Source organism: Gobius niger, assembly GCF_951799975.1.
Source record: "Gobius niger genome assembly, chromosome: 18".
Classification (NCBI taxonomy): Eukaryota; Metazoa; Chordata; class Actinopteri; order Gobiiformes; family Gobiidae; genus Gobius; species Gobius niger.
The window spans coordinates 28,438,905-28,465,381 of NC_136869.1; the positions used below are offsets into that span (position 1 = coordinate 28,438,905).

At 41.9% G+C, this 26,477-nt stretch overlaps 1 protein-coding gene across 2 annotated transcripts in view; it reads left to right on the forward strand.

Annotated features, from left to right (window-relative positions):
- Window positions 1-26,477, forward strand: part of palmdb (palmdelphin b) — an 84,485-nt gene that overhangs the window by 40,403 nt on the left and 17,605 nt on the right. The window contains exon 1 of one of the 2 annotated variants that reach the window (XM_079575917.1): window positions 9,630-9,729. The exons of the other annotated variant lie outside the window; for it this stretch is intronic. The gene's annotated coding sequence lies outside the window, so the exon portion shown is untranslated. Of the gene's footprint in view, window positions 1-9,629; window positions 9,730-26,477 lie in introns of those variants that run through there. 2 annotated transcript variants of the gene reach the window in all.

A 26,477-nucleotide genomic window follows, 5' to 3' on the forward strand; every position in this document is an offset into this window, starting at 1 on the left:
GAGGTCTGACGGGCTTGGACAGAGCAAAGGCGTATGGTCCAGATGTATTCACTGTGGAAATGTAGGATCTGATACTGCTGCAGGACCAGGTCAAAAGGAGCAGGCGTTTGTATAGAAACTTCAGAATTTGTGAATGTGGCTAAACTTAGCCTAGTAAAGCTTAGTAACACATTCATTCTTATGGAGTAGCTTAGCATAGCGGCATCCATTAGTTTACATGTATCAGTTAGCATTGGATATTAAGCTGTTTCTCTTAAAAAATCTTTACAAAATGAAATGATCTCAAAGCCAACTGCACAGCCACTTGTTTACTTTTTTTGCCCCAGGTCAAGCAACAGTTGCACCGTGAAGCTGTAAATCCCAAAATGGCAATCAGAGCATGAGATCATAGATAATTATATAAATAACCCTATAGGGTAGTGGTAATTACAGTGGTTCTTCTTGGTACTTATTGTGGTGCTAAAAGTGGTAATTACTAGTAATTGGGGTTAGGCTTACGGAGTCACAGAGTTACCACTGTATCTCTCATTACTAAGAGATACAGTGGTAACTCTTAGTAATGAAGTACTTCTATTTACTTTGGTATTTTAAGTGATAGTTTCTAGTAGTTACAATGATATATCTATGGTACTTACTGGTAATTCAAGGATGCTACAGCAGCAATTTATAGGTAGTAAATGAGGTACTTCTACAAACAGAAGTAATTTCTAGGATTGTGTGACTATAAAACATGAATAAGCATGAGGGAAAACAAGAACAACCTTCATTACTAAGAGTTACCACTGTATCTAGAAGTACATACTTTGTAATTCCCACTATAGTATCCTTTAAGTACCACAATGAGTACCTAGAAGTACCACTATTATTACTAGTATTTACCACTGTAAGTACCAAGGACTTACCGGCCCGTAATGTAAAGTGTTACCCAATATGGTTTATTGGATTATAAAAGCATTATGAAGGATTAAAGGTGATTAATGGTCATTCGGTCTAAAGTGCTTAATAAGTCAGTGGTAAATATTTCAATGGAACGTTTCCTTTGGGGTGTGGCATGTCGTGATTGATTGATGATGGACCACAAAACTGCACCCATCACTCACTCATGTTAAGGTGCTTCACATTAAACAAAAGAAAAAGAGATTGAGCGACAGGGCTGGACTGGCCATCGGAAAAACTGAGTTTTCCTGGTCGGCCGACATACTTTTGGGCCGGTCAGGCCTGTCAGATCGAGAGATAAGCCCCGTAATACCTTACACCGGCCCACAGTTAGCGCCAAAAGCTATTGGACTGTTTATCATTACATAGATGCAATTACACAATTCCTCCACTACAGGGATGCAGCATCTTTTAAACCACGGGTGTCAAACTCATTGTGGGCCGCGGGCCGAAATTGAGGCCGCATATAATAGAGAAAATGTTTCCAACAAATTAATAATAATGAGCTGTGATTTGGTCAAAGCCCCAACTTGACTCTGGCTTCATTAATAACAACGTCTTACATTTGTATTGTACTTTACAAGCCTGTGTCACAAGTTCCTCAAAGTACTACATAGTCATTATTCATTAACTCCACACTCAGTGGTGGTAAGTTGTTATTGAAGCCACAGCCGCCCTGGGGCAGACTGTCCATTTACCAAGTGGCTATATAATGTGTTGTTCATATTCTGAGCTCTTATGTCAGTGCCCTCTGCTGGACACGTGTGGAACTCTTTCCTTTTTGTAAATGTAATGCCCCCTAGTGGCTTGAATGAGCATTCTGGTTATTCTTTAAAAAATCATAACTCCGCACAGGAATGGGCTAGAGACTTACTTTTTTTTTTTTTGACATACTCTGGAATTTATGCTCTACAGGGCAGGGGCCGGATTAAATCATCTCGCGGGCCGGATCAGGCATGTTTGACACCCCTGTTTTAAACCCTTCTGGTGGCACGCTTTTTTGAGTTATGGTTCACAGATAATCCCGTATAATGACCAACGGGCCTCTCGGACATAACACTCATGCCCCTCACAGTTTATTGTAACTCCCTCCAGGACCTACAGCACCTCAGACCTCTATTTGTTATACATTTTAGACAAATGTTTACAAAGAAGTTCATGTTGGGAGTTGTCAGGTGACTCCATCTTGCCCCTCCTCTTCAGTTTGCGCAGTTTGGAAATCTTCTAGTTTCCATTGAAAGGTTTTACAATGTTTGGGCCTTTATAGGCGTTGGTAAATGGTAAATGGTCTCAACTTATATAACAACAAGATTAAAGTGTTGAGTGCTCTGAGTGGTTAGCTTGAATTCAGCAGAACTCAAATATTGCATTGAATATGTTGACTTTTTTTTTTTAGAGGGCCAGTCTTGACCAATGGCCGCTGGCTGCCCTGCTTTTTGACCACAAACGTGGGGGCCGCCATTGCTCCGCCGTTGCTGCAGTACCTCCATATCGCCACTAGGCCCCCATTGAAAAGCATTGGACTTTAGACACGTTAAAAACTACTTTAAAGCCTGGTTTCAATTGTTTCAACGCTAGACTAGGCTAGATCTTCCTCCTGAGATAACGCTGGGTTAATAACAATATATGAAACCAGGCTGGTTTTCGTAATATGATTTTTTGAAATCTCGTATTTAATGAGGCTCGGACTGTTAGCATTGGAGCAGCGCGAGCTACACGTCACGCAAGGGCCGAGTCTACGGTGAAAATCCCGCCCGTATGTCCTTTTTAGGAACATGCTTCGTCAGAGCTGGGGAGGGGGAGCCTGTAAATCCGCCATGAATTGCCCCACGGCCGTGGTTATTCTGGTAAACGGGGAGGAGTGAGCATAAGACGTCCATTATTTTCTACAGTCTATGGTCTTGACCTAAAAATCCCGGGCCGTTTTTTTCTGCCAGTCCAGCCCTGCTGAGCGACGTGTGCCAGAGGAAGCACATTGTTGACTGGATGTGAATGTCTACAGCGTGGGCAGGTCTGAATGAATTACACAACACTCAGCAGCTCCCACCTGAGAGCTCCGTCTGTCTCTGGCTTCATCCCTGTGAGGATACTCTTCAGCAGAGGAGCCCACACAAGCGCCAGCTCCTTCAGTTTCACCTGCACTTTCAGCTTGGCAATAGACGCAAATTATGGCAACTCCACCACTGAAATCAGAACTAGACTCTTGCGTAAAAGTTTCCATGTTTGCTTCAGCATGCAAAAAAGTGCTAATAAGACTTTCAGTTTCAGCTGCCTTAAAAACGTTTATGGCAGTGGAGGAAGTCATCCCCGGAACATGAGGAGATGATAGATTTAAGATCTGACATTAGTCAGAGCCTTATGGTGCCTCCACACTGAACCGCACGCATCGTGAGGGTGCTTCTATTTGGACGCTTGAAAGGCTTATGAAAACTGTTTCTTTACTTGTGCTTTGGTGACAGTGGAATAGTTTCACTAGCCTACATTTCTCTGACACTTGAGGCAAATCTCTCAGGCACTCCTCTCTCTCCCGGATATTGTAGTACCTGTTTGTCCAGCGATCATATCGCGATAAAATCCCTTTAAAACATGTTTGTAATCCAGTGCGTCCTTTAATGCGTCCGGGTTTTTGAAGCGTATGATTGTCTGATCTGAATGCCTGGGCTCGGGAAAGGCATTTCAAACCACAACTGCTGCTTGACATGAAGCTTTTCCTCCTCTTTCCAGACGGTGTCTCCGTTTCACTTGTTTCTAATTTGGAACAACATAGGTGGTTATGTTGTTCCAAATTAAGATGATCTATAGATTATTCTTGAATGTGTGTGTTTGCCTCCTCCCGTTGCGTTCATGTCGCTGATGCGCATTGCTGTTAACTCTCACCGCTTTTTCACACCTGCCGCCATGCACACTCATCACCTGCACATTTCACATTGACAACACACAGGAACCAACCGCACCTGCCATGAGATCCGCATAAGGTCTGAAAGCACCTTTAGGACAATGGGCCTCATTCATGAACATCTTCTTAAAGGAACAGGCCACCGTTTTACCATACTGTGATATGTTCTTACCTGAGCTTAGACGAGTTGATATGTACCTGTCTGGTCTTTGTGCGTGCTCGTGGAGGAGCGTGGTAGCTTACAACTTCACCCCCGTTTGGAGCTATGGGAATATGCTGGAAGAGGCCCAACAACATCTTTGGTCGTTTTGCGTTACTGAGCACACGCACACGCACATGCACACAGACCAGACAGGTATGCATCAAGTCGTTTAAGCTCAGGTAAGAACTAGGGATGCACCGATACCGATACCAGTATCGGGTATCGGGCCGATACCACAGGCTTGTACTCATACTCGTACTCATTCATGAGGTCCCGATACCAGAAACCGATACCATTTGACGTGCGGCCAGCGCACCTACGAGGCGCAGCTCTCAGCTGAGGAGAGAAGAAGCAACAAACTGGAGAATTGTTTAGTGTAAACACAATAATCCACATAGATCTGACTTTATTACAGACTGCGCTCTCTAAACCAGAGTCTGAGCTGGATTTAACCAGAGCTAAATGTTGTTTGTGCTGCAGCGTCTGCAGTGTTTACAACATACAGGCTAACGTTGCTAACTCGCGGCTAGCGCACTTTTGGCCATTCTGACGCCGTTTTATGCCATGGGGTTTATTCTTCTGAAAAACTAACCCAGCGACTAAAAAGTCCTCAGAAAATCCAACTAAAAGAGATACAGCATGTCCATATTGAGCGAAAATGAGCTGCAGCAGAACAATGAAAACGCTGTAGCTACTCGCTAAGTTACTACAAAACACACGAGAAAATCCACACGGAGCTGAAGTAAAGACGAAAAGAGACCATTTAAGCAACATTTCAATACTATTGTTAAATAAAAATATATGAATAAAGCACAGGAATTGGGGAGCTTTTGGACATGGGCTTTTCTGTCTATGATGGACAGTGCAATAAAAATTAAAAATTATATTGAATGAAAATAAAAATAAATAAATAAATAAATCATCAGCACAATTCTAATATAACTGCTCTTAAATGTGTAGCCTACTTAAGGAAATGTAAATGAGTAAATTTGCCAACCTGCAGTGGAAAAAAGTAAGAATGTTGAAGAAAATGCCTTGTACTCGTATCGGTATTCGGTATCGGCGAGTACGTAAATCCAAGTACTCGTACTCGTATCGGTTTTAGAAAAAGTGGTATCGGTGCATCCCTAGTAAGAACATATCTCTGCATGGCAAAACAGTGGCCTGTTCCTTTAAGAAACTTAAAATCCGTACTTACGAAGGCAGTGTTTGGAAACTGCACCAGATTCATGGTGTGTTCTTAAGTAGGGAAAATACTTCGCACCTGTGTTCTGAAGTTGGTGAATTACGTGCATGTGAGGACTTATTAGCATGTGTCATATGTCACTGCCTATGATTCACCATATTAGGACAAAGTGCTGTGCAGCACAGGCAAGCACAGGAGGAAATGAATGGCACAACACAAATCCAAAACTAATAACCAACAAAACCCCAAAAAGAAAATATCTCAGTCATTGGCGCTACGTGCTCAAGGAGCCTCCTAAACCTAAGGGCAACTTTGCTCTCATTACAAAATGTTTAAATAGACATAACCTGTACAGAGCCAAAGGGTTTTGCTTCTCTTCTCGCGGGTCAGTCCTTTAAATAGATGCGGTTGCAGTGACATGCTGCTCGCCTAGCTCAGTGAGTGGAGCCCACGCCTTTGTAGTCACAAGGTTGTAGGATCAAGGCCGACGTTCGTCTTTATCACATAACATCCAATCTGTGAACGCCAGCTTTCAAAAGTTTAAGTAGTAATACATTGGTACTTTACTTGACATTAACAAAAGTACAAGGGATATTACTATTACTAATATTACTTATTTCTGAAAAAAACAAAGTATCTCTCATATAATACAATTATATTTACGTACATGCTTTCTGGAATTAATTAAGATTTAATACACAAATGATGACTCAGAAATGTTGGGTCCCATCAGGAGCATGATTGTAAACAGAACTTGAGATTTTTGTGTGCATAGGTCCTCCAGACTGTTATTAGGATTTGTTCTTACAGAGGAACGTTTTCAGCTAAGAACAAGTTTTGTGAAAGCTAAAAATGTTCCAAAGAAAGCCCTAAGAATAAATTTGCCCGAATGATGGGCCTTATTCATTTGTTCTTAAGAATCGAAATCTCCCTCCCCTCATGATAATAAACACCCCCCTCATTATCTGTCTGTGTAGGCTCGTACAGGAGTACACAAACTCTTATGGTCAGGATCTCACATAATAGCTTTATAAATAAATGTATATATAAAAACCATAAGAGTTTGTGCAAACAGTATTCAAACCTCAAATGATTGTGATAAAACTCTCTGTACTTATGATCTTCCTTGGTTACTCGTGGAGCAGAAATCTGTGCATATGACCTCTCTGCACGCATCTATTTTACCATAAAAGAACAATACAAAGAAACATTTTCTAAACATGAGGTGATAATGAGAGGGTTTTACCAAGAGGGAAGAAACAGGCTGTGGATCTGCTGCTTCTCTGATCATAAGTACTGGCACAGTGCATTGTGTCATCAATAAAACTTTTGAAATAATAATAATAATACATTTAATTCATCCTCTGCACCTGTCACTATACATCGCTCTGCAAAGTCCCATGTACCTAATCATAAAGGCTCACACTGTATCCCACAAACATTTAGACAAGCCTTGAGAGACCCCTGATCTACAGCTGATTCAAACGGACGAGGAGAGCAGTGTCTGTGCCCTCATCGCAGAGAGTGATTTTCTTTGTTTTGTTTTGTTGTTTGCCAGTGGGCCACAGCGCAGGGTGAAATGGTTTGAAGACTGAGGAGAGACATTCACTAAGTTGTGGCTGTGTGTGCAGCATAGAACAGAGAACAAATGTCGTAACAATCGTGACGGACTTTACACCAGTGGTTCCCAACCTTTAACCTGTAGTCTTTTCAGTTATATTGACCAGGCAAAGTTCTGCCCCCTTATATTCAGTATGTATGGATCAACACAAAGTACATCATTAGAACTAGCTCCGGAGCATGCATGAAGCAGATTGCTTTGAAACACGGTTTCAGTAACAGCTGGTCACATGACTGTGCTTCATTCTGTGAGTGGTGTATCAGTGTCTCAGAGCGTTTCACTGCTGCCTGAGCGGCGAGGTGCTAAGCCACACATGCTTTCTGGTTCATATAGCCATGTAAATTGTAAGGATTATAACAAAATCTGAACAAGCCTCTGACTCACGCTTTGCTCACACGCTACAGAACAAGAAGACCATGTCAGTGAGATTAGCTGATAGCCAATGGTCAACACCATAATCACTCTGAACATAACGTAAAGTACAGATAATATACAAACACATAGACACAAACAACTGACTCACAGATAGGCAGTCACCCTCTCTACGCAGAGGTGTTCAAGACTAGGATAAAAGGGGGCTGTCAACGGAGGTCTGGACTTCACTTCTTCTTTTTCTTTGAAGTCACCAGCTGATTATACTGCTTTGTAACTAGGAACCATGGCAATAAAAGCCTTATCTTTGAGACAACTTCTACCTCCAGTGTATGCTTTGGCTATTTCCAAATATCTGTTCTTGCGTGATACAAAAGAACCAGGTCCTAACAAAATCATAAGTGATAAATAAATGTCTCTATTTCCCATTTAACCGCGTTCATGTGGTGAAAGTGTCTGCGCTTTTCCTATTCTTTCCAATGTCCTGTTTTTGAAGTGGATGACTGACCAGGGGAGGGAAACGTCTACAGTAAATAGTGGCAAAATTAGCTCTGACTGAATGAAATAAAACATTGCACTGCAGGCTCCGCCCACTGGAGCTCCGTGAAGCACAGACCCACATTACTGAGAAAATGACCGATTTATCGGCCTGTGATTATGAGAAGTCAGAATACGTTGTCCAAAGAGGTCATTGTTCAAACAGAATGAAACAGCTCAGAGACTTCGACACCGCGCTCACACCAACAGCGGCGGAAGTGAATAGAGCAACAAGCTTCCATTCATTCCCAGTGCCGCCGGGCGAACGGAAGGAAGCGGCGAGATACGGGCGGCTGGAGCGGTCCCGGCATTTGTAAAGCGTTGAAATCAATCCAACTCTATGTAGAACAGAGCCATTTCCGGCAGTGACCACCAACCACAGAAGATCTGACAGACACTTCAGCGGCGTCTCAAACCCCGCCTCCACGTGCTCCTGCACAGGGGTCCTGGTGAAGGAAGTTGAACAAGCTGAGCGACGGAAAGCCCTTTTTTCCCTGCTTGGTGTGAACCATACCAGAGTTTTTTTGACCAGGAAAGCCTCTGTAAGTGTCACTCGCCCATCACTAATTGATTGACTGTGGAATTCTTCCGCAGTCAATTATTGGTTTTCATGTTCTTTATTATTATTTCTCTTCCATCTTTTTCCCGATTTTCTCCAGCTTTCAGCACCTTCATGCTTTGTGCAATTTATGCAAGTTATGCATCAAAACGTTCCGCATGTTGAGGAGAAGGGTGCTATTACTTTTGGGACTTCTGCACCTTACAGTTTTTCCGCAATCGGCCGAAATGTTGGAGATTTTTCCCATTGACTTATAATGGGGCTGCCGCAAATCCATGCTTTTCTGCACTTTTTTCTGCATTTTATGCAATTTCTGCACTTTGTGCATGTTCAGCTTCTGCAACTTGTGGGTTTTGAGAAAAAATTGTCCTTCTGCAGATTTCCAGTTTTTTTATACGGGAGTTTGAAATTTTTGCATTAGTGTGTATTTGGATCTGTCCCATTAGTGTGTATGGGGGGAATCCAGCCAATCGAGAGACTCCAGGCCTTTCAGCCAGTTGTGCAGCTTCTGCCAATCAAGCACTGAGGCCATTTCAACAGTTTGACCAGTTTATGGAATTTAAAAAGTTTATGCAATATTAATAATTTATGCAAAGCAACCACTTTATGGAATTTAATCAGTTAATGCATTTTAAAGCGTTTATGCAATTTACATAATTTATGCAAATTAACCCATTCATGCATTCGACCACTTTATGCAGTTTATGCAACATAACATTTTATGCATTTTACCAGTTTATGCAAATTTGATTATGCAATTTGAAGAGTTTATGCAATTTCTGCATTCGCTTCCCGCATTTCCGCAGTCAATCGCAATGGCGCAGCATGTCTAGTTAGAACTGTTACCACGTGCAAGTCATTTCCTAGTCAGTCGAAGACACCGTTTGAAGACACTTGCCCATGGCCCACTGCAGGCACTAAACATGTGACAGCGTGGGCTTCTTGTGCCAGAAATCTGCCGACTCACCGTGCGGCTGGTTCACTGTGACCACTTTGATTGAGAGCTTGAATAGAGATAAAAATAAGACACATTTCTTGGTGTAACCATACATCATCACGGTGCAAATGTGATGTCTGAAATACTGTAATGGACCTCTTACTTCCTCTCCCTAGTTTGATTTGAAAAGAACAAAGTTTATCAGTGTAATCCTGGCACAAACGCACAAACCGGCGCTGCGTTCTGCTTCCTCCCTCGAAGCACGTCCCTCTCTCTCCTCATTCTGTGCCGCAGTCCTTCCACCACACGCCGACTCTTTTAGGAAGCCCAGCGCGCTCCCCATTGGCTCCCTCCTGGCCCTCGCGTCCCGCCCCTCCTCTGCTCAGCGTCCAATGAGCGCGCGCGACTCGGGTGCCTGTCGTCGGTGAGCTGCATCCCTCAGAAACAGTCCCTGCTCCCCGCGCGCTGGCTGCACTGGCTCAGGTAGGTCCAGACTCAGAGAGGGGGTGGGATGTTGTTGTAGCACGGCTTTCTGAACTAAACGTGGAGATATTCAGTTAAAAACAATATCTCCACATGGGGGGAGGGGGGGGGGGGCCTGACGTAGCACAGATTCTGCAGCTTGAAGGTGATGATTAGGAGGAGAGGACAGTGGAGAGGGATTCAATGATAATAGAGGCAGAGCGCTGTGTGTGATGCTGGAGTTGTGGTGCGTCTAAGGAAACTTAACCTTGTCAAGAAGCTGGATGGTGACTCATGACGACAGGCTCCCATTGTGAATCAGCGCAGTATCACACTGACTTCAAAAATAACTATTTTCATTGCTACTTTTTGAGGAAATATTTCATTTGAAGTAGTGATGACAGTCTGTGATGACAGGTTTACTAATGTCTGTCTTCAAATTAGTTTTGATTTACATTTAGATTCATCGATCGTCCATTTGAAACGTCTTGAGTGGATTAATGATGGACAACATACTGTCGAATAACAACATGTATTGGATGCTTTCAGTCATTTCAGGAAACAGAGCAAATATTAAAAGTGTAAAAATGAACAAAAATTGCAATTATTTCCAGGAACAAAAATGACAAATGGATAGAAATAATTAGTTGAAATGTTAGCTCAAAAGATTGGTTTATTGTTCTGTGTGTTTCTTCTGCTGCTGTGTTTTGAGGATTAAAAGTTTTATGAATATAGTTATATACAAGACAGATAAAAGGTGTATTTCTGCTGTGTTCCAAGAAGGTGAGAAAATGCCTTTTGAAGGAAAAAGCAGTTCCCAAATGAAGTTCCCAAATGTATCTACGGAGGAAAGTGTCCCGTCGACGTCTTCAGAGCCAAATCAAGGGCAGATATCCTCCGTGTGCGGCTGTGATTCTTGGGCCTTGGAGTCTGATGAATTGTGCAGCTGCTCAGTGAGTTGGTGAACATATTATTATCATCAATAAATGAATGCGGAGGAGGTCAGCGGAGGTCAGCGGAGGCCAGCGGAGGTCAGCTCCGTGGCGCTCTTGTTAGAGATACATTGAAAAGCAACGGTCTCCGTCCTTCAGCTCCTTTGTAGAACCCGGTGACACTACAACGTGACAAATACATCTGCGATAACTACTACCATAGTGCACAAGAGAGGTGTCTGCAGATGGACTGTTGATTATCAGTGTTTGCAAGTACTGCCTGTTTTAAAGGCGAGACGCTGCAGGTTAATGGGGAAAAAATAAATAGACTGAATATGCCAGCACGGTAGCCCAGTGGTTAGTGCTAGAAGCACACATCTAGAAGGTCCGGGTTCGATTCCCACCTGGACGGGGCCTTTCTGTGGAGTTTGCATGTTCCCCCCGTGTCCGTGTAGGTTTCCCCTACCACAAAAAACATGTACAATAGGCCAGGATGACTGATGTGAGTGAATGTATGGTGGTGTTCAGAGGGACCGTTGGCACAGACGTGTGCAGTCGTGACAGCGCTTTTCCTTCAGGGGAAACTGAAGCTACAAACGTAGTTTACCACCATGAGTGTGGAGTGAATGTACAATTGTCTCATGTAAAGTGCTTTGTGACTATGTCTGTGAAAGGAGCTATAGAAATAAAGATCTTCTTCTTCACACAAATTTCTTCTTCTTCTTCACACATATTGTAATTTATTCTGTTCTAGCAAATACTTTAAATGTTTATATGTTTATAAGTTCTATATTATTTAACGTTTTTTGTTTGTTTTCCGTGTATTTTTGTAGCTGTTGCATTTTTTATTTTATAACTATTGTATGAACATTTATGGTTAAAACAATGTAGCGGGCCATGATTGGAATATGTTGTGAAGATTATTGACATGGTGCATTTGTTTGTTTTTTCTTTTGAAGGCATAAGGCTCAAAAATGTTTTGTTTCCTCAGTGTTGCCCACTGGTTGTTGTGACGAGGCCATGAAATCCTTTCCGTCATGGATTTTGTTGTTTTGTGCCTCAGTCTCCGCTCCTATAGTCTCCTGATAAAAACATTCAAAGTATGTGAAGGTCCGTATTTGACGTTACAGCCGTGGAGGAAAGCTGCGCAGGAGCGTCTCTGTGGACGTGTTGTGAGCGTCGGGCAGAAACAGGAATGTCCATCATGGCGTGTAATTGCAGAGCCTCTTCATTAATAACTTCATGTCATGCTCATTTAAGCGGGACCGGACAGGGCCATGCTCCCACAGACTGGATCACGGTGTTCTTGCTGCTTTTCTTTACAGTACAGAGTACAGAAATGAGACTCGCACTTGACTATGTTTGTAAGGGCTCTCATTCATCGTCGTGAAGCTTCATTCCTCGACTGCACTGGTCTCAGGTACAGGAAGTCGCCAGTTCAAGTACGGTTTTGACACTTTTCTAACTTTTCACATGGGCCGCTGCACACAGTCTGATACAACTCCACAATCAGCACCAACTTATGTAGATCCAAATATTTATTTTGTTCACTTTTCTACCTTTCACTGCCTTTTTTCCCTTTATTTGTGCGGACACTTGTCTCCGCTGGATTGGACTGCATCAACCTGAACTAAATCAGAGGGGTGTTCCACTTAAAAACCCTTAAACACCCCTCTGAGTTAGTTCTGCGTCTAATGGTATCTCCCTGCCACAAGAATGAAAAGTTTAAGCAAAAGTAAAAGCAAATTTTTTTCTGATTTTGATACATCAGTTGTTATTTTGATAGATTTACCTGACAGTTTCGCTTGTGTTACTTGGTTTATATGTGGAGCAGCAGCCCAGGCTCCTGTTGCAGCCCAATTAAAGCCTTTAGGCCTGGAATGGCACAACGGTGTGTTTGATATTAATTAGTTATATTATTCTGTCAGCCCAAAAGCACCGCAACCGAGCAGCCCACCGGGAAACATCCCAACTCTCCCAGTTACCCAGCACGTCACTGATGCAGTGGTTTTGTTAGTTTTATCATTAGCTGCTCCACCACTGGGGGCCGCCATTACTGTCTCCATCTCACATTCAAACTCGTAGCAGTCTTGAGGTCGCAGAGTTTACAAGTTGTCATCACCCCTTTGAGGCCCAGTTGCAAATCTGTTCATAACAATGGCAATAAAACCTATTGGAAAATCCATGAACAAATGGAACTAAAGTCCTCTGGTATTTGAAAAACTGCAAAAACCTTATTTTCTTGCCAGATCTGACAGTGTCAGTCACAATGATCAAAGAGTCATGAAATAACTCAAAACAGATCAGAACAGTGTAAAGGAAATAAGGGGAGTTTCCATTTGGTTTCACTGGGTTAGAAGGGCCACTCACAAGATGGCCACCAGAATTGCCATTTGTTCCATCGTAATTACTATGGCAGTGTCCAATCTAGAGTTTTAAAGATGTTTGAAAAATACACTGAGCATGCTAATGCTAACAGACGGAAAAGTCTTTGGGACTAGCCTACTTGTTAACTGTCCGCAGCTTCTCCTTTTTATTACTATGGGCTGGAGTGGACCATAGTTTGTGACCGCAGGTGGAAGTAGAGGAAGGGGAGAGTTCAGCTTCCTGACCGCCTGGTGGATGTAGACTCCGTAGTACATGGCTGTGTTGAAGAGACGGATGGAGTGGATGCCCTGATGGCTGTTTGGGGTCAGGGGGAACATTCAGACACAGCATGTCAGTCCATAGGAGTGGGTACATAAATGTACCCATGGATTGTATGTCATCCATTTGTACAAACTGTTGTTGAGTCAAAGAGCGAGATGATTGACACCCTCGAAGTGCCATTCTTGTTGTGTGATTGTTGGAGCGTCCTCAGATGAGCTGGCTGTGGTCAGTGCCAATGCAATCTGGACTCCCCTCTCTGCTGCTACTGTCACTGTCACTGAGCGAAAAGAAAAAAGACCAGAAAAAGAAAAAGAAAAAAACGAGGATTGCAAAGTAGAGGTAAAGAGCGTGTGAGTGGTAGAAAAGGGGTGCAACAGTGACCAAGTGTCCTGAATTAAACATTTAGCTGAGATTCCTCTTTTACACACTAAATATTTAAAGCTAGGTCTGCACATTCAGTAATGACTTCAGCCAGGCTTTGACGGGTTGACAAAAGCGAAGAACATTTTGATTACACACTCACATTCTGGAATGTGATCAGACAGAGGGCAGGGACCAATACAACTCTATGGTAGAAAGACAGTTTTTGTAAGAAATCTCCAAAAAGATTGGATGTAACTGGATTCACAAACCCGCCGGATTATTATATTATTATTATGGCTGAAAATCCTTTCTACTGACCAACATGTCACTTATATTTTTGGACACCTTTCAGGGAAATAATTTGACCTTACTTTAGACACGCTTACAGAGAAGACGATGAACTTTGAGAGTTTTTGTTTTATGTAAATGTTCTCAATAACAGCAAAGATATAAGAAAAAAACATTTGTCGTAGACAACACCATGGAATTTTCAGTTGCCCATTGCCTCAATTCTAAACTATGGGCTCTTTAGAATGTTGTGACTTGTTGAAGTTTGATGGCTAATAATGGCTTCAGAAAGTAAAATCGTCTCAGAATCCTACAGAGCACAGAGTTCTCTGGAATAGCCAGCTTGCTAATGGTGATGGAGCCATCAAATGTTCCATTTAATCTGACCAAGCAGGAATACACAGAATACTGACCACTGATGGGTCAGAGTGCTTTCGGCATCCACAGTATCGATAGGTTGCGTTCATTGAAGTGGTGGGCAGGTGATAACTATGGTAACTGTGAAAATGCTGATGTTTTTTATGTGGTTTATGGTCAATACTGTATCTGTGTAATTAACTTGTTGACGGCCAATGACGTCTATAGATGTCAATTGAAATTTTGGGTGATTTCACCTATTTTCTACGGACGATTACTAAAGAATGGAAAGAGGTACAAACAAACTTTTCTTAGATGAAGGAAGAGAGTCTAATCTTTCTTTTGGTGGGTTTCATGTTGACATAGACCTAGACCTAAATTTTCTGTGGGTCTTGAAAAAACAGTCCAAAAAACCTCCGGCATTGGGGAGCTCTCTGATTTGAAAATGGCTGTCAGTCAATGAGTTAAAAGCAGCAAATTCATCTGAAGCTGAGCACCCTATTTTTTTTTGCCCAATTTCGCTATAATTATCAGTCACGGTGAGTCTTCCCAAGTCATGATTAGTTGAAGACAGTCGCATAGAGTCATGTCTCTGGACAAAACTGGGTAGAGTGTGGTCAACTCAACTTCTCTTAATAAACTCTTGCTAAAATAACAACAAATAAAAGGTCAAAAACTCTTTTACACCTAGTTCGAATAATACATGTCACCATTTCTCCAGGCAAAAAGAAGATATTTATATATTGAGACTAAGACTTCATTGTGCACAAAAAGAATCCTATGGTAAATGTCATTGCAAAAGAAAATCCAGAGTAAATGTATGATTTCAGTGTGATCAAACGTTTGAAAAGAGCCTTGTACAAAACTCTCTGGCAAGTTTAAAATCAGCAAATAGCAGTGATGACATCATCGCTTAACAACTTTCTAGAATGTCTTGTCATAATTTCAGATGGAGGTCAGGTGCCAGTGTACTTGGGGAAAAACCTTTTTGAGAGTAATTTCCAAACAGAAAATGCACAAATGCTGAACCTGATTTAAATTTCAAAGTGGAATCATAATTGGAATCAATCCTGCCATCAAGACCATCAAGAGCAAATAATTGGACCTTAATTATTTTGTGCAACCAGAGATGTTGGACTTTGTAACTGTTTACGTTTCATGTGGGTAGGCTCTGGAATGACAGACATATTTGCCATAATCTAACTAGAAAAATCCATTTTTTGACAGTTACCATAGTTACAGCCATACTCTTAGCTGCCCACAACCGTCATACTAAACTATAGGATCTTTAGAATGATGTGATGTCACCTGAAAACAACCTGCATGAACATCGATCTGTGAGTGTGTCAATGTGACCATCAATGGTAGTGAGCTGCTAGCTGTCTATTTTAACAAATGAGTTTTTGTCCCGGTTTGGGTTTATGGGACGCTGACTTTTTAAAAGACGTCCTATCATTGCCTTCTTTCATCCTGCACATAAGCTCATGCAAGAGCACCTTTCCAAACAGGCATCATGTATACCGATGATACAGCTCTGGTGAGTCTCTTGTACTGGATGAGGGTGAGGAGAAGCATTGACCAGTAGTTGATCCTGGGAGTGTCAATTTACTTCAGGGGGGTGCCGTTGCCCCCACCCTGATCCACCTTTAGCCATGGAGAGAAGATCGAAGCAGTCTCTTATAAATACCTGTGGGTGGTTCAGTAGACTGCAACAGGTTTTCTGTCTAAAAGGCTATTTCAAGTGCCTGTTGCGTCATGATTATGAATAAACACTACACTGTTACTGTGCCAAGTTGCTAACATTAGCTTGCTATCAGCTTGGGCTATTAATTGAAGTATTTATTCTTAAAGGGACTATACAGTGTTTAAAAATGTTAAAATTATGTATTTTCCTCCCCTACATGTTCCAGCCATGTCCTATTGTGTAGAATGAGCCCAGACCTGTTCGCCACAACTGCCTCTAAAATCCTGCACTGTCACTCAGAAAGGTGTTACTTTGGGTCTGAAGTGCCGTCATGCACGAGCTTAATATAGAAGCTGCAGTTACGCATAAGGCCTGAGATGACAGTAGTGAGTATGAAGTCACAAACTTGTATCTAGCCTCTTTAAATCTGAAGGTCGCTTGAAGTGGGACGATCTATATTGCAGAAATAACTTTTCACTTTTTGCTGTTTTTCACAATAGTGAGTTTATGCTTCACAACTTTCAGTGAGCAACACTGTGGCAGCAACAACAACAACGAGCTGCTAGTTCACCGGCCAGTCTTCCTTTCTTTAGTTAGCAAACCCTTTACTTACATCCATTGAGTTCTAGCAGTTACAGCCTTGCCTACACACAGTTTTGAAGAAGTTCGCAGTTGGGTTAAATAATACTTCTGCTGGCTATTCCATTCAAGAAATAGCACTTGGAAAATAAAAAAATAGTTATCATACTGGGTCGTGTTGGGTCTTACAGTTCAACATTTAAATGAGTGGTTAAATCTAGTTCTGTGGTCGGCTGAGATGAGGTGGGTCTGTGGCACTGCTGCCTGCTGATTTGTATAACTTTACATCTACACCAGAGCTGTATCATCAGTATGCGTGATGCCTGTTTGGAAAGCTGCTTGTGCATGAGCTTATGTGCAGGATGAAAAAAGGTGATGATAGGACGCACCCTTGAGGAGACCCTGAATTTGACACTATTCACTCTGAGAGAGAAGGGCCCACTCTGACCTGCCACACTCTTTTAAAAAGTCAGCATCCTATAAACCCAAATCAATGCAGGACTAAAAACCCTTTTGTTAAAATAGACGGCTGCAGCCCAGTTAAAGCCTTAAGGCCTGTAATGGTAAACCACTAAATTGGCTGTCACTGCACACATTGCTAATGTTAGCTTACCATTAGCTTGGGCTATTAAATGGTCGAGTAGTGTCCCATGGGAAGAATTACTAATATGCATTACACATTTCTAATATTTATCTTAAATACTGAAGGTTGCTTGAAGCTGGACGATCTTTATTGCAGAAATTCCTTTTATATACCATAGTTGTTGTTGCCCAAGTGCCGGAGTCATGTGATCTGCAGTGAGTGTTGGAATCAACATCTGAACGTGTCCGTTATCCAGTCCTCTACAGAGCAGCAGAGTTTAGTAACTGAGGGGCTGGGGGCTCCGGGCGGACGTTCGGACATCAGACTCTGCAGAGTAATGTTACGCAGGAGCATTTTGGAGATTGAGGTCAGAGTTGTGGGACTGGATGCTGTGTTTTGGAGGAAACAGGGTTAATGGAGCACAGCCTACTTAATCTTTTTGCCCGGAGCAGTTACATGGTAATTATATGGTCTACCTTATTTCACTGCAGTTGGAAGCAAAAGTATTCCAAAGATCTCAAAAATCAGTATGGATCGGGGCTGGACATGCACCCTGGCTACCAAAGTCAGTCTGGTGCTTGGGCTGAATGGAATTTCAAGGTGTGATCAGAGAAATGACCAATGTGATGTCTAGAAGCTTATTTATATACTCAAGACCAAAATATGTATGAAATTACTATAAACCACAGAGCCCTGGACTTGATTTTTACCATCAGCTCCTCCTCAGATCCTTCAGCATCAAAAAGGTATAACTCAGTACACTGACAACTGACTATAGACAATACCAACAAATCAATCTGGTCCATAATCATCATACAATGCAGACTGCACAGTTTTTACTATACACTCTACAAAGTCAGATGCAGGGCTTTCAAAATCTTAATTCCCCTCTCTGCTATGCATCAGAAAAGTATAATGGGGAACATAATATTGTACCTCATGTACATGGCAGCAGCCTCAGCCACTCAATTCCTGGCCGTCTACTTTCCCTCAATACTCAAGGCTCTTTAGAATGTTCTGTTGTCATCACATAAACGCTATCGATTCACCGTGAGACTTCTGTATGAACGTCCAGACACATGCGGAGAGCAAGAAAACCTCCTCCAATGTGTTCTCCGATAATGGCACACATTCAGAGTGTCTCCAATCACTTCAATAAAGCAAATAAAGAACTGAAGAACACCTTCATTTGTAATAAGTCCTCTGAGTACTTTTTGAAAACTTTTACTGGCATGTGTGTGAGCGAGTGGCTGACTGTGCTGCCCGAGGGTTTTCTCTGACTGACAGTTCTGTATCTATCTGCATACTGCAGCGTGCACAGAAGTGAGCGGTGGCTGTGTGACAGGAGTGTGAAGCTGCTTCCCTCATGAAGAACAGTGTGACAGACTTGGAAATGGGTTAGCAGCGCAGCTGTAAACTTGGTGAACATCAGGCTCATGAGGCCTGTTCTGTGGGGTGAGTGTCTGAGTGTGTTCTAACAGGGTCTGCGTAGGCTTCCTCTGGGTACTCGGGCTTCCCCTAACACTAATAACATGTACAATAGGCCATGATTGAGAGTGTGTTTGAGAGAGCGAGTGTGGAACAACGGATGGAAATGATACCCTAGGTTCCAATCAGGTGTGGCGTGTCTACATGCATGTCCCAGGTGTGTTTATTAATATGCACATTCCTGTCCAAATAAACAAACAGGCTTATCATCAGTGTGAGCTCTCAGTCATACAGGACTTTGTTCTTGTTTTTTCAGTTCTTGTTTTCGAGCTGTTTCTGTCAGCGCAAATTATTTTGATGATGCAGCTGAATATACGCCCTGCAGGCCCAAAATACAGCTGCCCCACGACCTGGGAACAGAAAAGTGGAATAAAATGGATGGATGGATGGATGGATGGATGGATGGATGGATGGATGGATGGATGGATGGATGAACTTTCCTAATGCATTTCCAACATTCTGTTCTTCACTGTGAGAAGTTTATGCTTCACAACTTTCAGTGAGCAGCACTGTCACAGTAAACGACAATGAGCTCCTAGTTCACCATTCATTCTTCTTCTTTTCTTCAGTTAGTAAACCCCTAACTTACATCCACTGATGGGGGTGAGTGCCTGTAGTTACAGCCTTGCCTACACACTTTTGAAGATATTCACTGTTGGGCTCCAGAGTACTTCTGCACGTAGGCTATTTTATTCAGGAATGGTACAGAAATTGTACGTCCTCATACTGGGTCGTGTTGGGTCTTACAGTTAAATAGGTTGTTAAGGGATGAAGTGGGTTGATTTCATAGATTTACATCAGACAAACATTTGTGTAACTTTTTCATTCATTCAAACCTTTATTTAACCAGGAAATATCTCATCTCACGAGGTTAAAAGTGCCCTGGGCACTTTATTTATGTCTTGAACAGGCTCCTACTCCAGCCCAGTTAAAGCCTTTAGGCCTATGGCACATCTAGAATTGATCTAGAATATAGAATATATATCATTCCAGTGCCGTGAACGAGTGAGACGGTAAAACAGTTTCAGCCCATGGTAGTGACGGATCGTCCGAGTGCAGGAGAAAGGGAGGACTGGGTGACAGCTTGTGCCCAGCGTCGGGCCGGCTGCTGGTTGTCATGGCGATGGTGTGGGTGTTTGGCTGAAGACTTCCATGCGAGGAGGAGACTGCCAACGCAACGACACTATCAATTACCCAGCGACCCAAACAGGCAGCAAATTACACACAACTGAGGGGAGAGAGGGCGACGCAGGGCTTTCTCCATTCACTGCAACTGTGTTCAAACATCACCCCAACAGCTCTCTCACAACGGTTAGGATTTGATCAAACGCTAATCAAACAGTGCAACAGAATGTACAAGGAAGAAAATACTGTCTTTGCTGAGGGATTTGTGAAGAAGAGCCGTCCTGGCGTTTCCCGGTAACAGACTGTCGTACGAGACAAGAGCGAGTGACTTTGGATGTTTGTTTACGTGTTTTCCAACGCTGCTATGTTGAGTGGAATTCATTCAAAAATACTGTTTATACATTTAAGACTGTTCAGTCTGGGACTGTGGCTGAGAGGGGGCGCTGTAAGCTTTGAGGACGGAGATGAGAGCTGCTGTAAAGAGGCCGAAAGAAAACTACAAAAGTTCCAGAGCTGGAAATGATATCATATGTATGTATATATTACTGTGGGGCTTTACCCACTCATCTGTTAAAACACTTCAAACACGGCCCTGCTTGTGTTGAAGCCTTTAAAAGAGTGCCCTGCTATGTGCAGACGGTTTGCTGACTCTGTGCATACAGACAGTGGTTTCCGTTTTTTGTTTGGTGCATCCTAGTGTCTACTCTGTTCTTTAGGCTGTGCATTTAATACAAATTCAATTATGATTTTGATGATTACACTAAACGATTACAAAAAGAACAAAAGTCCCTCCTGTACGGTTCGCCGTCCACATGCTAATGAGAAATGATTTGGTCCGACATAAAAACAAACAGCGCATTATGATGATGTCATCAGGCTTTTGAATTATTTTGATATATATTGCATAGATTTTTAATTAGGGATGGGAATCGAGAACCGGTTCTACAAGTAGACCCGGTTATATTTGAGCAAAGCATCGGAACCGTATGTCTACTTCATTATTGCTCCCTCTTATCGATGCTCCCCTTCTGAAAACGGGGGGAAAAGAATGTAGCGCCAGATGAAGCAGAAATAGATGAAAATCTGAGAGCCAGTCCTTTTGTTTAGGTGTTGCAAAACAGCATCAGTCTGTTTCAAGTTACTGATGAACTGGCCATGCTTTTGGCCAGTTATGTTGATGATGCAGCTGAATATACACCCTTAAGGCCCAACATATGAAATATATATATGTGATATATATCATACAATCTAGATTTACAATCTATGAAAGAGGGAATTTTTATTTTTTATTTTGAACTCCATCTGAATCTTCGGAGGCCAGCTTGCTTTTCCCCAACACACAGAGAGAATCGATAAAGAATCTAATCGATAGGTAAAATTATGGCATTGATATCAATAAAATCTTATCCCCTAATTCTAATTCCTATCCCTATTTTTAATTAATCTATAGATAAAAGATTGTTTTAAAGGCACCAAATAATCGTTGGAATAATTGTGATTTAAATTATGAATACATTTATTGTGATTATTAGGTTGTGTTTAACCGAGCAGCCCTAGTATGCATCAAAGCGCTGTGCACTCGTGCCCCCAGCCAAGTCAAACTGCAGTAGGTGCAGCGATCGTCTGATTATTGTCTCCTTTTGATTGTTAAAGGAATAGGCCACCGTTTTTACATACTGAGATATGTTCTTCCCCCGTGCCTTCAATCACGTAAACACAGCGCAGACGGCGTTAGCATTTAGCCTCTCCCACTCTCCTCTATAGCTCCTTCTCTGCCTCAATGCACAAAAAGTAGGCCAATGATATGTTTTAGCGAGTGCTGTTGTTTTTATATCGCGACAAGAGAGGTAACACTGCGAAATAAGGGGGGTATTATGCAAAATTTACTTTTTCAAGTTTTAACATCATGTTATTATGTCACTCCCTCATTAAAACATGCCTGAAGTGTTGCCTTGGCACATTCACTTATTTTTGAGTAATCTGTAAAAACTCTGATGGCGGCCATTTTAGGGATAGGTTTGCCTGAGTCCTCCTAGGAACGCCCCCACCTCCTGGAGACGCCTCCGACCTTTCGTCACCAGCCGAGTAACCAACCACTGCTCGGGCTTGTTGATTTGGAAGTTTATTGCTCATATTTTATCTACAATGGGTCGTAGCCGAGTGGTTTTCTCCCGGAGCTAACAATCTAGCCGGGAGGTGTTAACAGCTAGGTCGGAAAATTCACTGAAAACAAGCAGCATATTATGCACTAAAAACGTCACAAAAACAGACAAATACTTGAAGCAGCCTTTACGATGATCACACACTGAGCCTGGCTTTACATATTTGTGGTTTATTGCAGACTTTTCATCAACAATGAGCTGTAGTGGATTATAACAAGCTAACGGGGGTAACCTCGAATAACCATTGTCCACCTGCACAGATAATGTTCGTCTTTTGAGGCATATGAGCTCCTGCAGATCCTGGTGTCGTCCATGGGGGTATAGTTAGAGATCCACAGGGCATGGCAGTAGCAAAGAGCGACTAGAGCCTCCAAACAGCAGTTATTTTTCAGGCAAAAGCTTCTTAGCGTGCGGTGTGGAAGGTTTGTCTCCAAAGTCACTTTCCGGGTCAGACGCTGGATCAAATAATATCCTGTGTGGCCATTGTTCACATAGTGATAACGCGTAGCTCCTTTCCAACAATAAAAATTAAAATGCACCGAAAATCGATCGTAGTTTGAATACGTGTGGAGACAACGAGCAAGTGTTGTGATGATGTCACAGACTGCGTGTGGAGGGGGCGTGTCGGAAAGGGTCAGACGTTCTTAAAGAGACAGAGGCCTATTTCAAGCCATTCGTGCAGCCATTTGAGAGAGACATTTTATACAAGGCAGTTATTTTAATTTAGTGCATTTACAGACCAACAGAAGGTTTGGTCATCATCGTAGTGTGATATAGACTGGTGTCATGTGATTGAAAAAAGCATAATACCCCTTCTTTAACACAGGTGTAAAGTTTTGCACAGGACAGAATAGTTGTCTGTTTGCCCTGCCATTGTGCTAATATTTTAATTGCATGATAAAAACAATGAAAAAAGAAAAAAAAAAGAAAAAGTGGACCAAAACTTTCAAAAGGATCTGAATCAGTGTATTAACAATGGAGGCCAACATTTAAAAGATATTATTTCCAAAACTGTGTAAAATGAAATCTAAAATGTTGTGTGATAAACAAAAAATAAGACTGAAAAAAAAAAAAAAAAAAAAAAAAAAAACATTTATAACGGCTTAGCCCTTCCGCATTTAAAAAGCTACTACTGGGCAGCCCAACTTAAAGCTTTGGTCACATGGATTAGGATGGACACAGACAGAAAATGGTTCCAGTTAGATCAGGGCTCAGTGCCAGGTAGACCAATATCAGCACTATTATTTATGGACATTAAACAGAGACAAAACTGTAAATACAAAATGAATATGTTTAATTCACATTGAATGTTTGGGGGAAGATCAGGAAACAATTTAAATTACCCCGTTTTTTTTATCAAGAGCATCTAAAATAACAACCATAGCTGATTTTCTTCCTGCGAGGCTCGATAGTGGCTTCAACAGGTGGGCTGACAATGGTTTAATAACAATAAACCAATTGTTTATTGGATCAAACCTGAAGTCTTTTACCCAGATTCAAGAAGAATTTGAATGACCTAAAAGTGACCTATTTTGTTTTCTTCAGATTCAACATTATTTAGAGAAGCACAAAGATTTTGCGGTGGAGAGTAAAAAGGTATTAAAAAAGATCATTTCTTCTCTATACAAAATTATTCGCATAGAACAAGATGAAAACACATTTGATGTCAAGAATAAATGGGAATTAGAGCTCAACACAGTAATTCATGATTCAGATTGGGAACAATAATGGGACGAGTGGCATAAATGTCTCAATAGTCCAAATTGGAAAGAATTTAGTTAAGAATAAGATTTTTTAGAACCCCAGTCATCGTGGCCAGTTACAATAATAATACAAGCGCCCTCTGTTGGTGAAAGTGTGGAGAAATAGGTGACTTCTCTCATATTTTCTGGGAATGCCCCATGGTAATTGTGTATTGGGAAAAGGTGAAGGAAGAGATAAACAAGATTTTACATATAAAGATATCAAATCACATCTTCCAGGTAATACTTAGTGGCAATACACCTGAAGTCAGGGAAAAGGGAAAAGTGTATTTGTTAAAAGTTATGGTGGTGGTCGCCCACAAAGTAATAACAACTAACTGGCTCAAACCGCATTCACCCACTTTGGACCAATGGACTCAAAGATTGAAATCTGTGAGCTGTATGGAGGAAATCACCGCAACATTACGATTGAAGAAGGACATATATTTGAAAACACCTATAAACTCATACTTGACAAAATACAAAAGTGTTATTTTATAATCTTTTTTGTCCTCTCCTCTAGAATGTGCTGTTGTATTTATTTGGCTTGAACAGATTTTGATGCTGTTTCTTTCTATTTGTAAACACAATGCCTTTATTAGACATGTCGAACAATGTGTGCAACAATGACCATAAAAGTAAAAAAAAAAAAAAGTTTCTAACGATGGAAGATAATTGTGTTGTTTTGAGGGTATATAGAGTTATATACAGAAAGTACCTACACCATTGGGGCCTTGGCTTTCGTCTATATTCCACTGAACTGGAGCAATTCCAGGGACTACAGATAGAAACTGTCATACACTTTTAAGTGAAGTAAGTACAGCAGCTGTCCATCAAACACTTCTGGAGTCTCCACAGCCTTTAAAAGTCCTTCTCAAGGTTGTTTGAGGGGAAATTCATAATCAATGAAAAATCTGCCTTTGTCTATTTTGTTTTTGGAAAAACTTGAGTTTCATACAGAACTCATTAAGTGAACAGTGTTTAGTGTTTTGCAGCAGTGTCTGTGTGTGTGCACGTTTTGATGACGAAGTTCACGTGTTCATGACAAAGTGCAGCACTTTGTGAACCTGATGAAGAAAGCGGCGCAGTATTTAGGAAAATGTGGAAACTTTTGCTGCAGATTACATAGGTGTGTTATGTATTTATTTTTCTCATTTACAGTAATAGTATTTGTATCCAGAAATATAAACAGACCTTCAAATACTGTTCGGACTTTCCCCTTTAAACTCCTTTGTTTAAGTGGACACAGTGGCCTAGTGGTTAAGGCTTCAGCACTTGAGCCACAGCCAACAGAGTGCCCGGGATGTCCTTATTTGTCGGCTCTAGTTTTTCCCAGAGCAGCACGTCCACTGTCCCTGTCACTGTGGTCCTGTGACTCGGACTGTTTGAACTGCCAATGCCCCGTCGTCACGCCGCTCTGTTCTCCACCTTTTGGGACTCAAGACTCTTAAAGCACTTGAGAAATGTTCATCAGAAACCTGCTTCTTAACTAAATATTTTAAATATGGACATGTTGCAGCTCTGCTTTGACTAATAGTAACCAAACATGAGGTTCAAAGGCTCTACACCTAATTTCTTTGTATATATTCTATTTATTCTATGTATACATTTATTACTAGCTGAGACCCGGCCACATTTGATATTCAGAGATTATGAGTTAATGCAAAGAAATGTCCAGTAGAGTCCCTATAACCCGTCACTCAGTATAGCTGTAGACCCGCACTAAGTAGACCAGTGGTTCCCAACCCATTCCAAAAACTATGGCTACAAATTTTTTATTTTACTACAAATGTGTAAAATAATGAATGCAAAAAAATAAATGAATAAAATAATTTCAAACAAACTGCAATTGGAGTGTTTGATGCACCCATACTTCTTTCTTAAGATAAGATAAGATGATACTTTATTGATCTCACAGATGGAGAAATTGCATTCGATGAGAGAGCATCCGGCAGCAGCACCCATTCAGTGCGCACCACTCTTTTTTTTTTCTTTGGTGAAAGATGGTTGTGTCGCCGCCGCCATCTTCACTGTTTTGCTCACAGGAGGAGCACTGGTTGATGGGAAATCCGTAGACGATGACCACGGCGGTGGAGCTCTTGCGCTTGGCCACGATGTTCTTGGCCACACAGGTGTAGTTGGCCGTGTGGGACAGCCTGCTTGATGATCAGGTTGTGGTCCACGGTGATGTAGAAGTTCTCGTTGTCCTTCAGCCACTCCACCTGCATGACCTTGAAGGATGGAGAAACTGTAGCTGCCCTCTGTCTCCTCTGATCATCTGAAACGGTGCACCGCCTCCTGGGCTTGTCCCCGTCTCAGAGCGTGGTGTCCTGCACTGGTCAGCTCCACCTCGTCCTTCCTCTTCCTCCTGCACAGCTCCCTCCACAGTCTATCACCATCTCCTGGTTGGTCCCTTTTGTTGTTTCCTGTAGCTCCTCTTGTGACGCCTCCTCCGTGCTGCAGGTGTGGGGGCTCTTGGTGCCTCTTCACTGTTCAGTGTCTCAGAAGAAGATGTTTGTAGATCTCAAATGGGTTTAGCTGATAAGCTAGCAGTTTGTTTACCTTCAAAAAGCTGCTTTCATCAGGACCATTTTGGACTCTCAAAGTAAACAAATCCACCAAACCTCCACAAAACACGGTAAAGACGTACAAAAGTATCCAGAAAAACAACGTGGTTCGCTGAAAAAGGCAAACAATTCACTGAAAAAGGCAAACAATTCAGCTGGACCTCACCAGGAGAGAGGGAGGTCACTATACACTATATACTACATCGACAATATGTTAAACTCGGGGAATAGAATTCAAGAAACAGTGGAA